The sequence below is a fragment of the Canis lupus genome, chromosome 14 (assembly GCF_003254725.2).
Source record: "Canis lupus dingo isolate Sandy chromosome 14, ASM325472v2, whole genome shotgun sequence".
In the NCBI taxonomy this organism is placed as follows: domain Eukaryota; kingdom Metazoa; phylum Chordata; class Mammalia; order Carnivora; family Canidae; genus Canis; species Canis lupus.
In genome coordinates, this window is record NC_064256.1 from 12,630,276 (window position 1) to 12,645,687 (window position 15,412).

The following is a 15,412-nucleotide window of genomic DNA, read 5'->3' on the forward strand; positions in this document are numbered from 1 at the left end:
CAGGTATCTTAAGGGGACATGCCTCTGCCTTTTAAGTGTTTCGAAGCATTGTAAATTCCGATTAGAAAATAATAAAACTGTACACTTTAAATGATCGGTGGTCAAGTGGTCGGCTAATTTGCTGATAAAATATTTCAACTGTTACGCGAATAAGATGTGTTTAAGGTAAACAATAGTGATAATGACCTAATGGGTCTATGCAGAGTTGGGGTAAAAGAGAGTTGAGGGTGGTGAGTTAAGGATCCCGGCCATAGTGCATTCCTTTGATTTTTCTCTGCTTAATTTTATTTGTGCTTCCTACTCTTAGCACTGTTTAGTAGAGCTATATTGTGTTTCTCTAGGGAAAAAATTAAGCATCGATCTGGAAAGAAACATTATTCATTTACCTAAATCTAAGTCAGCCTCGGTTTATCTGATCACATATTTTAAGGCTGCTACTGGAACTCTAATTGTTTTTGTAAATATATTTAATATAGGCATAAAACACCTCAACTCCTACTACACTAAACTCCCGTGGACTATATACAGTTCCTACCCAAAGATGGTTTAGGACATTCTATTAGTTGATTCTGTAGTGTTATGCATTTTTGAGCTCAAAACAGCTCAACAGAATTTGAGTAGATTCTGGAAGCTATTGCACACTGAATCTTAATAAAGTGGTATTTTTCCCTATCCCAGTGACATTGTCTTGGATTTATAAATACCTTTCATACCTGTAGGTTTTAGCTGTCCATCCTTTCAGGTTCTGATCACCCAGCAGGAGTACACGGATATTTTGCATGATAGGCATGCCCTATCAAGGCTATCTTGATTTATAGTCAGAGTAACACAGGTGCTAAGGATGGAAACTGAAGAAAAGGAGTCTTGAAACTTATGTTTTCACAAATAAAACAATGAAAATTCAAGAATGCCTTTATTCATTGGGCTAAAAAGACGGATACATGATAAGAATATCTCCTAGTACTGTTGAGTGCCCACCGGCTCCCACAAAATACCTAGGTTTAAAGCCTCCTGTTCTGTGAGCCAGATCATTGACAATGAAATGTGAAACCTAACTCATAAAAAATTATGCCAACACAAAGAATAGGTTAAATTTGAGGACTTAGGGGAAAGAGGCATCTTTCTATTTAAATTGAATGGTATTTTTCACACTTTAGGAATACATGATCAATAAGTTGAGAAAATGTATGGAACGCTACATAAACAGAAAATTTTATAAATAATGAAAATATATTCCATGATCTACTCACTTGTATTTGATGGGTCTTTCTAAGAAGTTGTGGTGTACACAGGGAAAGAAATGAGTATAAATCAGATGATTTACCCCACAATTACTAAACATATCAAACTGATAAGCCCATCTCCGATTTTGTTACTGCAATTTAATTTGGTAATTTGAATAAATGCAAAGATAGCATAAAGTGAGTATCTTTATTTTTAATTACATTTAAACTAGTATTTTTGAGTGAAAACATTAAGATAATTGTCAGAAGGTCACCTCACCTGTCTCACTTCACTACTTCATGATAGGTAATCAACCAGAATCACACAAGATTGAGGATGGTCCTATTTTGAAAGACTCCCAATAATAACATTTTTACAATTTACCTAGGTAACTTTTCCTCTTTCTTATTTCATGTCAAACTTTTTTTTTTTTCGAATCAAAACATTTTGTCTTTCTTGTCTAGTCCTCTTATTGATGTCAGTCACAAAATGGTACATGATTTTTTTTTTTCCCAGGGTCCTAGCTACCTCCTGCCAAAATATAGCCCATTGGCTCGGGATGAAATGTTTCAATTTGTTCTTCTGCACTCAACATCATCCCAAGATAGCATTAAATAAAAGAAGTGAAAATTAGTACCTAATTTCCATTGAAAACCAGAAGGACAGGATGTGTTTATGCATGGTGAAATATGGCCAGAGTTCCAGGGTGAGAATTGTCTCCTCCAAGGATTACTCCCAAAAAAAGGAATAGTAAAGTACTTGTAGTTATCTGGCTTTGCTATTTTACGCAGAGTTTATTGTACATTTTCATCTCTTCTGAGATTCTGCTAAATGCATCCAATTCTGTATTGGATGAATTTGTTGAAACTGTTCCCAAGAAGTAGCATAAAATTATAGAAGATTATCTACCAAGACTGAACACATAAAATGAGTACAATCATAGTAATCACAGAAACAGTAGAAACTATTAGGTCATTCCCCTCCTTCCACTTCTAATGTAGGCTTGGTCCCCACAGCATACTGTATTTTGGAGTATTTCAGTCCAGTCTGGTTTTAAATGGCTCAAGTAATGACTTCTTCTAGTTCCTTTGAAAGACTATTTCACAGTCTAATAGTTCTCCCTGTTATGAACTTCTGTTGTGATATTCAGCCTAATTTTCCCGTGGTTCTATTTTATCTTGTTACTTACTCCTTATTATAACCCCACTGGATCAGTCCATTCTCTTGCCTGATTTAGACTCTTCATCTAACATTCATACAGGACTTGTAGAATACAAAAGCTTTCTGCAGTTACAGGAGAGAATTCAAAGGAGACAGTTCTATATCTGGACATCTTTTCTAAATATCTAAGACACATCTTTCAGGTCATTGGTATGTATATGTATGATTATATGTTCCTAATTATTTTACTAATGGAAGTGTGAGGAAATTTTTCATCTCTGACATTAATGACCTGTGTGAATATTGAGATGGTCCTTTCTAAGTAATGTTCCATGCGAATGCACATTATGAGGCATTTTCATTGCAAATTCAATGTCAACAGAACCCTGTCAACGCCCACACTACAAGGGAATTCTGTGACATTCTGGTCTGATGCTCTACGAAGCCCCAGAAGCTGTTGTCATGTAAATTCTACTATTGAAATCAAAGTGATTTCCATAATTAATAGAATGTGCTAGGAATCTAATAGTGGATATAGTTTAGATGCGTACGTGAACATGATATACATAGTAATTCTGTTAGAATACAGTAGTCCCTTCATACAAAACACAATCTGAAAAGCCAGTATAATTAAGCTCAAATTCATCACTGTGCTGTATCATGAAAAGTAAACTCAAATCATGCATATATCTATGTGGAATATATTTAGATGTATATGGAGGTACCATATGTGAAGGTTACTTTAAAAATAGAAAAGCCTGAAATAACTACAGGAGAGAAAGAGATTTTTATTTTGTTCACTTAAAATCTAGTTCCAAGACATCCATGTGTAGGCTTCTTTTAAGATTCTGAAGCCAATATCTTGGTAGACTCACCATCCCACTCAATTGTTTCTCCAAGTCACAGGCACTGAAATGCAAGTTCTGCTAGACAGTAGAGGAGTAAATGATATAATCAGGAAATAAGTTCGTAGGTTACACTTGGCAACTTCAGATGCCAAAATATAGGTCTAGGAGTAAGGTGAATCAGCAGCCAAACACAGAAATTTAGTGCTGTCTTCTTCACTGCATGGTGAGCACTAGATTGTACACGGAAACATTCATGTGGCTTAAGTTAAGGAAATAGTGAGGAGAAGTGGCATTCTGAAACAGACTATATCTTTCAGGGAGTAAAATCAGAGTTCATGGGATAAATAATTTTTAAACTGGTATTCTCCTTCCTGAAGCCCCAAAGTGTTTATATCATGCCATTCATCACATAGAAAGTACCCCCAAAATGATTTTCCTTTGAAACAAAGGGGAAATCAATTCTCTTGGTATAGGAAAAGTAGGCTATTAATATATTTGTGACTTCTCCCTGGGACAGAGGCCTTCTAAGAAGTCTGTGTCTACAAAGAATATATTTCCTCACTAAATGAGTAATCTTTTGTGGAATGGGAAATTGTACACTGTACAGAGAAATCAATTTGGAAAACATTCATGTATTATCTATACAAGCATAGACTGAAACATCATGTTTGAAAATAAAACCGTATATACACGGTGCCACCATAGAAAGCCCGAGGTAGCTCTCATTTTTAATTCCTTGTCAGAATTTACTTCACTATCATTGTCTGTGTACCACTGCACACACCCACACCCACCCACACACATTTGAGTAAATTCAGTTGGAAGAGTATACGTATGCACCAAAGAGACAAAAATTTTAAAACCATGATACTAAACACAAGTTTGAAAAAAATTACAGCTTATATATGTAGCATGGAATTATTAAGACTACAACAATTTGAGGAGACTCCCCCCAAAACTAGAGTACCACCAGAAAGAAAAGGTAGTTGACAGGGTAGCAATAGGCCAATAAATATTTATTAAGTACCTATTATAACCACAAGAAGATTCTGGACATGCAATAGGGACACAGAAAATGTTAAAACACCCACAAAATTTCACGATTGTGCAGAGCTGAAAGTATTCCAAAAATTAAACTTGAAACTCTAGAATAGTGAAAAGGCTACCAGAATTATCAACTGGATGAAAAAAAACTGGTTCTTTAACTGACAGATATGTTTAGATTTAAAATTTCTAATACAGAGGCACCTGGGTGGCTCAGCGGTTGAGCGTCTGTCTGCCTTTGGTTCAGGTAGTGATCCCAGAGTCCTGGGATCCAGTACCGCATGAGGCTTCCCGCAGGGAGCTTGCTTCTCCCTCTGCCTATGTCTCTGCCTCTCTTTCTCTGTCTCTCATGAATAAATAAATAAAATCTTTAATAAATCAATCAATAAATAAAATTTCTAATATAGATGTATTTGAGACACTGCTAGATGTTGTGAGATGACAAAATAATGGTATGTCATAACAACAGATGATAACTATTGACCAGCTGCCAAGTGCCAAGAATTCTGCTAAATCATTTCGTGGCTTATTTGATTTAACATTCACAAGAACCCTATAAGGACATACTATAATCTCCATTTTACTCAGCAAAGGAAAGCCCACACAGATAAAGTAATTTCCCCCAGTTCAAGTAGTTAACAAGACTGAACTGGAATTCAGAACGTATGTTCTTACTCCAAGTCCTATTTGTTTACTACTAAGCTATGTTGCCTCCCAATTTTATGCCGGGATTCATTTCATTCAAGTTATTTTTGAGCTTCAAGTAGAGGGACGTATTTTAGCAAAGAGGGAGACCAGCCAGTGAAATAGAACCCACAATGGAGTTCCCCACGCTCAGCCTTTATACATCCCCAGACAGACCCTGTATCTTCTGAAGGGCAACAAAATGCAAATGGGAGAAATAAACTGCAAAATTATATACAGTTAACTCAAACTAAAGGAAAAAATCAAGAATCAGAAAAGTCTCTGAAGACAAGAGGTTTACTAACAAGCTGAAGAATAAACAGCAGGTGGGAAAATGTGAGCAAATTCTATTTCCTGGAGCCTGATTTCGATGAACACCACAATCAGCAAAACTAAGTACAGTGGTAAAGAGTCTCACAAGGAGCCGGCCTGGAGGTGAATAGCATTTCTGCTTTTTAAGGCTAAAATGCTAAGGTTTCTCTCCTCTTTACAACCTAACTCCTTCCCGCCAGGAAAATGAACTGATAAAAATATTTGTATCAAAAATTCAAAATTTCTTTACCCAGCTGAAATAGTCATTCATTCTTTATGTAAGAAATTCTTAGCATTTTATGCATTTGGGCATTTATTCACAACATAGACAACAACTTGAAAAAGGAAAAGTTTAGGGGCTTCAATTTTTAAACACACTAAGAACAAGAGGAGCCAATTGACCTGCTGATGATTCCAAAGACTTGGTCAATCAGTAAGAATGCTCTGGGAAAATCCACATATGATTCTCTGACATGACTGTTTTCCCATAGGCAGGAAACCTGCTGTCTTGATTGCATGAATTTATACTTCATTCCAGACAATCCAAGAGCTGAAATATGAGTCTTTACATGAAAGTGTTTCTCTGATTTGTAATTTGTGCTAGAGTATTTCATGGGCATAAAAAAATGAATAAATATCACAGACCTGTCCCTCCATCTGGTGGAGACTGTTTTCTTTGATTGTTAATAATAAATAGTAGATAGATTACTAATAATATTTTATATTTTGCTTAACAATTTCAATGTGCCATGTGTTGGTGAATATAAAATAACGGAAACTGCTTTCACAAAATATACTGAAATGCATGCCAATTTGGGAGATGGCACTACAAGGTCGAAAACAGTTGGAATTTGTATCTGCCTCAAGAAGATAAAGAAATCTGGAGAATATAATTAACTGTTTCTATCTTGAAGCATCTTATAAAGAAGCAAAGACCTCCACATTCTGATGCATTAATCCTAGTGATTACTGTCAAGTCCAGATATATTGGTGATTAGACCATACCTCATTTCGGAATTAATAAGGAGCCAAGACATAGAACGTAGATTCCTGATATATCTCCTCCATAGACTTTGCTTAAAACCTGCTTTTAGGAAAAATGTTTTGAAGAAGGCTTTTACCCTACCTCCCTCCAAGAAAAGTTTCTTCCTTGGTTCATTAAATTCTCTGAATTTTAAACTAAGTTGTTTCATCCCAAAAGCATAAAAGACCATATGTTTCTGAGTCCATGTAATCCATGTAGTTCACCAACCTTCCAATACATTGGATTTATAGGTTCTTTTTTTTTTTTTTTTTTTTTTTTTTTTTTTAAGAAAAGCCAACTTCTTCTATGGTGGAAAGTTGCAGAATGGACAACTATAATTTGTCCTACTTGACAATTTTGCCTAAGAGATGTCCTTCTTTGGCTATGATTTCTTGAACAAACATGATGTAGAAATTTTAGAAGAGACCTTCACTGTGATTATTGAACAAAGCAAGCCCTGGTAGGAAAAGATTGTGATATTATAGAGTGCTCATCTTCCCCATTTTATCCTTCTAAAATCCTAAAGCTGGAGGTGCCTGGGTGGCTAAGTAGGTTAAGCATCCAACTATTTATGTCAGTTCAGGTCTTGATCTCAGGGTATGAGTTCAAGTCCTCCATAGAGTTCATGACCAGCATGGAGCCTACTTGAAATAAATTAATTAAATAATTCATTAATTAGATTAAATTAAATCCTAAAATCCTATTTGTTGCTATGTGATATAGAGGGAATCCACTAACTTTAAGTATATTCTTCAGACAGAGAAAGTTGGAACAGATAAATAGGAGAGAATAAGAAAGTTTAAAGACAAAGTCAGAGGTGGGGCAGCCTTTCCTTCCCACCCTCCCATCTACTATACAAATAACAATCATCTTGACTCTGCTGAAAATTGTATTTATCAAATTATTGCCTGGAAGAGCCTCCCTCACAATCACTTTGAAGTGTACTTGAAATGAAGAATACTGGGGCAGACGTATCCCAGGCTGATGTTGTTTAGTTTGGGATTCAGCAATACACGTATCAAATGCCTTTGCAGATTATTCTCATGCATACTCGAGTCTTAGAAGCACTACTGTCTTAGTCTGCTCAGGCTGCTGTAACAAAATACTGCCGACTGGGTGGCTAAAACAACAGACGTGTATTTCTCTTAATTCTGAAGACTGAGAAGCCCAAAATCAAGGTGTCAACAGATTTTGTTGCTGTTGAGAGCCCACTTCCTGAAGGACCACCTTTCACATGGTGAGGAAAGGGAGTTCTGGTCTCTCTTCCTCTTCTTACAAATATGCTAATCCCATTATGGGAGCCCCCATCCTTGTAAACTCATTGAAACCTAGTTATCCTCCAAAGGTCCCACCTCCAAGTACTAGCACATTGGGATTTCAAAGATGAATTTTGGTATGGGAGGAAAGGAAGACACGTTCAGTCCATAACAATTAGACATAGAATAATGGTCATACATGGAACACCCAATGAATCACTCTACAAAATTAGTCTCCACAGCAAGTCCACTCTCATTAGATTAACCAGTTGTTCAAAATAAATTCTGCAAGCCAGAATATTAATTAATTAAGCTGGATTAATGAAGTGCAGTCCCCATGATTGTGTAATAGATTCATTTTCTGGAAACCTCGTAGTGTTTTCATTGAAAGGAAATTTTCCTTTTATTACCTATAGCAAACTCCACTACGATACACAAACTTGATACATATTTATTAAAATACCAGTATTTGAAGAGTAGTATGAATGAAAATATTCTATTTCTAAAAACAGAAATGCTTCTTGATTTCGATAACTACACACTTAAAACTCAAATTGTCTGTACAACTATATCCCTTTGAGCTGGGGGATGTGGGAAAACATTATTTGTCACAGTTCCCCCCTTTGCCCTCCGGATCTGCCGAGAGGGAGAAAAAATAAAAACCTCATTTGGCAACTTCTTATACATTCTCCACTCAGCTTCTACTTCGTTCAAGTGAATGGTTGCTTAGCTGAAGCTGGCAATCCTCACAAATACTGCCAAAGATAGTTTCCGAAGCAGTGTTCAGAGCCACATGGGAAAAGACTGAAGAGGGAATGAGGGATGGGCAGCAGGGGGTTGGGCAGGCTTGGGCTGGGCCACCAGCTCACTTCCTAGGGGGCCTGAGCAACCTCTTTGTGTTCATTTACATTCCACACTTAATAACTGACTTCATGAAGTGAAAAGCAATAATAATACTAAAAAAATAGACCACATCTCCCCACTCTCCCCAACATTAAAAAACATTTGAATTGTTAAAGCTCAGGCTGTCTCAGGCACAAAAAAACATTAAATTGCTGGAAGTTACACTGTGTCCCTGGCAGATCCTGGCTTCCTTTACCCTCTGTGGTGGTTGCAGTGCTTATACGGATAATGGCCCTTCCACCAGCCTCTCCCACTGACACAGAGTTCTATCTAGTGAGAGCTAAAAGTCCAACACCAATCCAAACCAGTGCCTTCCTTCTTATTTCCAGATTCTAGGAGGTGCACCATCATTTCCCCAGAAAATAGTTCAAGATCTTGGAATTGCCAATGGCATTTTTTTTTTCTGTGTGGTCCTCTCTTGATCTTTCCTTCATAACTCATCCTGTGCATGTCTTCTTTTCTCTCCAACTACTGCCAAAACCTTAACCCTATTCCCATCACTTGTCCCCCAATCTTCTGTGACAGTTCACTTACTCCAGTCACTCCCTCCTCATTATTTATTTGCCAGCTATTTAGCAAATGCCTATGATGTGTGTCCAGTCATTGTTCTAGGGATATTGTAGCAGCGAAGAACAACCAAAAGAATTTAGAAGGACTTTTGTACTCATTCAGCTTTCAATGAATAGTGAGAGTCAGAAAATGAACAAGAGAACTAAGGTGCTCTAGAGAAAATACAATGATGTGACAAAACGGTAAAATATGATATCCTGATGTATAGAGAAGAAGGTGGGGATTTGGAAAAGGCAACATTGAGCTACCAGTTGCATTTTGATGAATAACCAAATTTCTCATCCCATTCCCTGGTTTAAAGGGCACTAAATATGAACTCATCATTTGAAAAGGAAGTTTAAACTTCCTAACTTGGCTGTCAAGCTTTTCTGTAAGTATATTCCCAATGAATCTTTCCAACCTTTCTTTCTCAGTAGGATCCTCTCTTCTACCCAGATTTTCTGTTTGTACACAAAATAGACCTTTGAGCATCTCTATGGTCACAACTTCATTTAGAATGTGCTTCCTGCCTCTTTTCTACAAACCTGTATTTTAAGGCCAATTTCAAAGCTCACCTTATTTAAGTCCATACTAATGATGCTTAATTTGTCCTACCAAAGCCATTTTTATCCACAATATTCGTGTGATCCTCATCAGCTATGGGCTTCAATAGTGAAATATTGTTTTGACCTGAGTAATAGGCAGGAAGAACAATAATTTATGGAAGAAAATCAGAAAGCCAACTGATTTTCATTTCTTATCGCCCCTTTAAAATACATTCAGTAAAATATACTATACTCTGACGTAATTAAATGATAAACCTTAGTTATAACCCCCATTACAAAAACTAGACCCATGTAATAATTAAAACTTGAAACTTTAAAGTCAAGACTCCTCTCTGTCCCCACAGGCACCTAAAAGTGGGGAGTTGAGAAAGAATGATCTAAATCTCCTAAGGTTGTCTTCTCTTCCACTGTTCCTTGTTTCTCTTATTAACTCAAGTTCTGACTCTTCCAAAGTTGGGGATGGAGGGAGGGCATAACCATAACTGGTATGTGAAACAAGAAGTTCTTATCTAACAGGTACCACATGCTCTGGGGCTCCCAGATTTTAGAGCTGATTCCCTCTTAAAGTATATGTGTGTGTGTGTTTTGTGTTTTGAGACTTCTTTCTTCATTGCTGAGGATCTTACCTCAACTCCTTGACATAAATTTCCCTTTGTCTGAACATACGTCTTTAGCACCTTCTCTCTCAGCAGTACATACTAGAGAGACTCACCTTTGGGGTCTCATTGCCCCTCTAGCCCTTTCTGTGGGATTGCGGGTCTCTCCTTCTCTCTGTCTTATGTCCCTTACCCCACTTTGGTTTACAAAAAAACACACATTCTTGCAGGAACAACACTCAGCATGTGGACCAGGGCAGCAACATTTTTGTACTTCTCCACTGCCAAAACATCTAAACGTCTCTTATCCTCTGTATTTCCCAGTATGGAGTCAAACCTAGCCCATTCTGTGCTGCTATATGGTTTGGTGCATTTCCTTATTCTCTCTCTCTCTTATGAACATCCGTTGACCATACTTTGACATAATGAATGTAGTGCATTTGCTCACTTAGAGGTCTGTGGTTTCTGACGTAAGTGTGAATTTAGCAAAATGCCTCAGTACCACTATACCAATAGATGCTTGTGGTATATAGAAGTATGGTAATAAAGCCTAAGTAAAAAATATTATAACTTTTTATGACCCAGAAAAAAATGTTTTTTATGGGGCTACCTGAATAAAGACTTACAGAAATCAATGCCTGTGAAATAATTCAAGATGTGGCTAAAACATCCATCAGTCTGCCTTCCTAGAATTAGCTCCAAAAGGAGAAAGACCTTATCTTTTCAACAGTCTATAATAATGAATGAAATGCATAGTAATTTTTTTTCACATCATGATTTTTAACATATATTTAATGAATGAAGGAATATGATTTTACATTTTTTATTTACTACCTGGGTATCTTTCTTGCTGAAATATTAACATCAATTTCTTCCCTTCACAGGTTGCACTTCCAAAGTAAGAATACTGTTATACTCTTAATTTTATTCCCTAAATTGTATTATTTTCTTAAAGGCATTTTGGATCACCAACAAAATAACTTCTATAAAAATTTTAAAATTTGGCATGAAAAGTAACATCATTTTAATTAAATAAAACCTTACTGAATTCCCACTATTTTTAAACCACTGGGCAAGGCACAGAGGAGGACAGAGCAAAAAAAAAAATCACAATCTCCCTAACAATGTATAAACTAATAGGAGAGATGAGATATGTGTATATGTAACTCGTAACTATAGTAACAGGCAAATTCAGGAGCTCACGTAGAAGATGCCTGAGTGGATAATAACACTTCTGCTAGGTATAAATGTAGAAAGTATCATGCAAAAAAAAAAAAATGGCTTCAATGTTGGACCTTTAAAAAAGGGTGAAGATTTCAGAAAGTGGAGAAAGTCATCGAGAGCTACCCAAAGGTAGAGATGCAGTGTGTGGATATATTTGGGGAACAGTATGTGAACTGGCTTAAGGGTAGACTGTATGGGGGTCACAGGCCTGTTAAAACTCTCAGAACAGGTGGAATAATGGCTAACATTTCTCCTACAGGCAGAGGGAAATCTCCGAAAGCATCTGAGCAGGGGAATCTTAAAGCACAATGTGAAGCTAAATGTGAGGAAACGAAGGTGTAGGACTCAGGGAGACGAGCCAGCTTGTTAGGGCAACAAGTGAGATGTAATGCTGGCCTAGTGACCATGGGAATAGAAAACAAGAATGCATCTAACAGACACAAAGAGAAACAGGGCCTAGTAGATAGGAATTAGATGTTGGGTGACAAGTACCAGCTAAAAGAGTTAAGCTAATCATTCCCTCCTTCTACAATAGAAAAGGGCATGATGTATCAAATCCCTGCTTCAATAAAGGGAAAGGAGGGCTTCACAAATGGCTATTTTTTAGGAATTTGGGTGAAAAGAAAATTGTAATAACCAACGTCATAACTATTTGAGAACAAGACTTAGAAATGAAATCATTATTTTCTATGTGGTTATGATCTGATAGAATTTATCCACAGATAGTAGGTTAAGCCAGCGTTCTCTCTCCCTCTCCCTCTCTCCCTCTCTCTCTCTCTCTCTCTCTTTCTCTCTCTCGCCAAGCCTCTACAAGAGCCCTGCCACTGGCTTCCTTGATTCTTGGCTTACTCCTCCAAATCCATCCACAGGACTATAGCTAGAATTATCTCAACACAAATCTGAGCATGTTACTCTCCATTTAAAACTCTCCCAAGGTATTTCCATTGTCTTTGGAATAATCAAAACAGGCTTTACCTGGCCCACTGTGATCTGTGTATCCCTCCAGCTTTTGTCATCCCTTTCAACCCACACCTCTTCTCATCAAACAGAATGGCTTGCATGCTTTGCCCTCCCTCTCAGCCCCAACCTTCTCACAGGCCGGGCAACTTCCCAGAGCACTGGCCCACTCAATTAAAAATTTCAGGGCTTAATTAGAATTCTGTACCACTTGTGACTTCCCCTTGCAGGTTGCTTCTTGCTGCTGTGCATACCCCAAGCTGCCTGCACTTCCCTTCGTCACGCTTTATTATTGTCACCTATCTCCCCACTGTAGTCTTTTAGTGCTAAAGAGACAGAGACCAGGCTTGCTTGTTCACAGATGTCTCTCTATTACCCAATAGAGCAAGTATCATATAGTAGAAAATCAATACATATTTATTGGAGTATGGTTAATTAAATCACTCCAGAGCTCATTTTCCTCATCTTTAAAATTGAGTATTGATTTTTTAAGATTCCTTTTAGTCATATAGTTTAAGTCACCTTTGTCAATAAAGACAATAGAATTCAGCATCCCAAGTCAGAATCAATATACTTCAAAATCAATGGATCCTGTCGATAAATTTGTATTTTAATTTCTGTCTTAATAGCAAAATCACTAATAATATTAGTGATAAATTTCCTTATTCCTCCACTTGTGCTCATATTGCAAGCATTTTTCCTCTTCATGTCACCTTAAACAGTGAAATATGAGTAGCAGATAAATAGAGGTAAATAATCATAAAAACCGAGACTTGAATCAACATCCCAAGAAAACTTCCTGGCAGATTTACTCCTCCCTGTAATTTTCATAAATAGAAACACATTTCAGACATTTTCAGAGAAGAGGATCCATAAATCCCCTTTGATAATACTAGTTTCCACAGCCTTTACTCAACAACACTGTAAGGTGTTCCATTTGATACAAACTCTGTTACACTGCTTCTCAAAATGAAATAAATGTGGCTCACACATATATTCTCTATAGCATTTGCAGAGAATGCAGAGAATACTGTGAACAATAACTTCTATTAAATACTTACAATATGCCAGGCACTGTTTATTTGCTTTACCCATATTAACTCATTTAGTTCTCACTCCAGTCCTCTGAAGTAGGTACCATTATTATTCCTATTTCACAAAGGAGGAAACTGAGGCACCCTGCCATGGTGACATGGTAAGGGTATAGCTAGGATTTGGATCCAGCAGTTTTAGCTCATGAACATGATCAGTCAACTATACTGCCTCTCTTGTGAAATCATCCCAAAACTAGAATCTTTAATCTATAAAAGCATTTTGGAAGAATTATATTCTTCATTTAAAAATAAAAAACAACTCAAAACCTAGTGACATTCTGAGCTCTTTGTAGAAAATAAAAATCAGTGGTAGAATCCAATATTGGCTCAACTTGCTAATATTATTGGGTAGATTATATTTAACTGTTTATGCTCCCTATTTTCACTTAAAGCCTTCTAATTTCAGTAGCTTAAGAGTCGGATGCAAGTAAAAGGGCCACTTCTAAGCCTTTATTTCTTCACACGCACACACACAAAAACATTGTTCTTTTGATCTCCAGAATTTGTCCACAGCTTGAAAAGGCAGAATGACAGTGCTCTTCTTCTTTATGTTAAAAGAAATAGATTTTGAAAAAAAAGAAAAAAAACCCTTCTCTTATTTTTTTTGGGGGGGGGGTGGGAAATACCAGAATCCTTTGTATAAGACAAAAGTAACTAATTGATATATTGGTGAAACCAGTGGGCAGGAAAGGAAATTGTCCTACTTTATTCCTTTTCCTGTCCAACCAGCTCTCAGAATATGTATGTTTATTTACATGTATCTAATTCTTGAATTGATTTATTAAGCTGAGTTTACAAGTTAAAAAGGAAGAGATCTTGAGAAGATAATTACAGGAATACAAATCAAGAGAGGCAACTTTGAAAGAATAGTAATTTTGCTTCTTGAAACTGACCTTAAATCCCTAGGAGGAGGAAAGAACAGCTTAAAGCAACCTTTTCTCTCTATTCACAAGTGATGGCGAATTAATTGTGCAGTTTAGCTGAACTTTGCTTTTCCTTGTATCCTAGGAGAAGATCTCTGACAGACTGGGAATTTTTGCTTGTTTGTAATGTAAACTCAATATCTAGAGACAGTTCTTAACAGCACATGAGCTTTTTGGAAAACCCTAATTCCCAAAACAAACACAGAGGAAAAGGTGAACATAATAATCCAATCGGCAAAAGGAAGAAAAAAAAACCTAGGATGTTTGAAAATATTTATTTTGATAATCTGGTTATAAATATTTCCTAAGAAAAATGCTTGACAACATCCTCAGTCTGACTACAAGATCGAAACTTGCTCATCCATGAAGATATATAAAGCTTGTGGTTTACATGGCTTCATTAGTTGTATTGATTATAATAGCATTTAGTGAACACTTTATCTATTTTTGGTTCATCAACTAGTCCATGCAGTTCTAGCAAAGAGGAGGTTTGAGCATTTGCAGATAAACAGCAACACTGTTAAATGTTGATTTGTTAATTTTGATGGTAAAAATTAAAATATTAATATTCTAACTTATTCATATTGGCTATTCCCATGCATGTATATACCATTTCAATTAGCTATTTAATGTTACCTTATGATGCCAACTCTAAAGCTCCTTCACTTAATCATGATATTTTCATTCACCCATTCAACAGCTGTTAATTAAGCACATATATCAAATTTGTACTCTGTTAGGCCATACAAGCTAAGCAAAAACATAAAACAAAACAAAACAAAAATGGTCCCTGCCCTTAAAGATCTTTATTCACAATTTTAAAACTATACATTTGAAAGATTTTTTAAAAATAGTAAGTGGCATCATAATCCTTCATCTAATTTTTTGGCAGAAATGAGTCAATAAAGTCTATAGGGAAACAGATATGGCTACTTTGGGCTTTCCTAAAAAAATGCTGGAGGCTTAAGAGTCACCCCAAATGAAGTATCTTTCCTTTTTTCTTAGTATTAAGATTTGCTTAATGCTTTTAAAAAGGAAAAGATACTG

The 15,412-nt window shown here is 36.5% G+C and overlaps 1 protein-coding gene across 2 annotated transcripts in view; it reads left to right on the forward strand.

Annotated features, from left to right (window-relative positions):
* The window catches only part of GRM3 (glutamate metabotropic receptor 3), a 208,925-nt gene that overhangs the window by 1,807 nt on the left and 191,706 nt on the right, over positions 1–15,412 (forward strand). The gene's annotated exons all lie outside the window — the stretch shown is intronic.